Source organism: Austrofundulus limnaeus, unplaced genomic scaffold (assembly GCF_001266775.1).
Source record: "Austrofundulus limnaeus strain Quisiro unplaced genomic scaffold, Austrofundulus_limnaeus-1.0 Scaffold389, whole genome shotgun sequence".
In the NCBI taxonomy this organism is placed as follows: domain Eukaryota; kingdom Metazoa; phylum Chordata; class Actinopteri; order Cyprinodontiformes; family Rivulidae; genus Austrofundulus; species Austrofundulus limnaeus.
The window spans coordinates 487,038-488,751 of record NW_013952791.1 but is presented as its reverse complement, the minus strand read 5'-3'; the positions used below and the strand labels follow the sequence as shown (position 1 = coordinate 488,751).

The 1,714-nt window shown below is 38.8% G+C and overlaps 2 protein-coding genes across 2 annotated transcripts in view; one reads left to right on the top strand and one right to left on the bottom strand.

The window, feature by feature from the left end:
* Nucleotides 1–1,714, top strand: part of LOC106528553 (metalloproteinase inhibitor 2) — a 23,590-nt gene that overhangs the window by 811 nt on the left and 21,065 nt on the right. The window lies entirely within an intron of this gene.
* Nucleotides 1–1,714, bottom strand: part of LOC106528551 (metalloproteinase inhibitor 2) — a gene marked incomplete in the record, with an annotated part of 22,741 nt that overhangs the window by 7,055 nt on the left and 13,972 nt on the right.

Genomic DNA, 1,714 nt, shown 5'->3' with positions numbered 1-1,714 from the left:
CTTCAGGCCTATAAAAACAACTATAACACTGAAATAATAATAAACTAAAAAAATAGTCTCAAATAAAAAAATAAATACATAATACTAATATAAAATTTATACTGTAGTAATGCACATAATTCAATTCTATACCATAATCAAGTAACTGTGTTAGCTTGAGTGCCGCCCAGTTGAGCCTGCTTCAGGCCTGTAAGAACAACTGTAACACTGAAAATAAATAACCTTTCTGTAATAGTCTCAAATAAAAAAATAAATACATAATACTGATATAAAATTTATACTGTAGTAATGCACATGATTCAATTCTATACCATAATCAAGTAACTGTGTTAGCTTCAGTCATTATGAAAATGCTTTATTTAAGTGAAGTGTTTGTATTTGTGTGTTTGTGGTTTTCTAGTGACACTTTTGCCAAATATCGGCCACCAGCAGGTAGTTTCAATGGTTCCCATTTTGCTGTTTCACACCCCACAGTCCTGACCTCCACCATCACAGAGCACTGGTCTAAGGTGGGGTTAACGTGCCTCTGGTCATGGTCCAACTTAAAACCAGTTGTCCTTCCCTTCAAGGGTCACACAGAATGATAAAATTAGCTGATTGTGAAAACTTAAGAGCTCCTGACCTCTCAGTGCTTTGTGCATCCTTTTGTCTGCAAGGCAGTGGTGGCGCCTGATGTACCTTGAGGATTCTGTTCAAGAGGAGAACAACTAAAATGTCCAAGCTGGTTTAAGATTGACTTCATCACTCTTTGAYAGCTGGCTCCATTTTTGACATTTTATAAGTTCCAAAGCTGACTCAGATTGTTGAACTGCTACCTCTGGTCATGATCCAATCTAAGGCCCTGTTCACACGATGCAGATTTTGTGTGAAACCACAGGTTCTTTTCTGTGGTTCGGCCGATCGTGTACACGACACCAACTGTGTTTCTCTGAACCTGGAGATTTCTGAATCCTGGTCTCAGAGTGGACATTTTGAGAAGCACCCAGCAGCGCATGTATGTTCAAACCACCGACAGACAGCAAAAGTTTCTTCTAAACTAACAACAATGACAATAAATTATGGACACCTGAGGGTTTTTGTGTTACTCACCCTTTGCAGCTTGTAAAAGCAAATTACAAAGAGCATCCTAGTTCCAATGGAACATTAGCTTATTCACCAGGTTCGAAATATCATGCAGCTGCTGCATGATCAGCACATGAGTGAGACTGGCATCAGGGTTGCCAGATTAAAAATTGTGATTTTTTTTGCTCCTCTTTCCAGTGCACATTTTCACCAAACACCACACACCATATCTTAGAAGTCTCTCATGCAGCATTTATGACTGAGTGAGTCGTATACAGCATATCTTTTGTGACTCAAAATATGATAATTTTAGGAGAACAATAAAACACTTTACTACAACCTCGTCTGATACATTACTGCAGTTGTTCCAAGTAATTGGGTGATTTTTTGGATATTGACCCCAGTAAACATTAGTATTTCCAGAGACTGGTCTAGTGTAAACAGGTCCTAAAATTAGTTGATCTTCTCTTTATGTGTCAGACATAGAGAGAGTTGCTAGATAAGAGAAATCAACAAACTAACTTTTCTGATCCAATGATCAGAGAAAAATCTAAAACATGCAGGAGATCGGCCTTCATAGGGCCGATCACCTCAGAAGGGGCGGAGCCTGTTAGCGGCAAAGGGGTATAAAACTCACTGCTCTGTTGAAAGA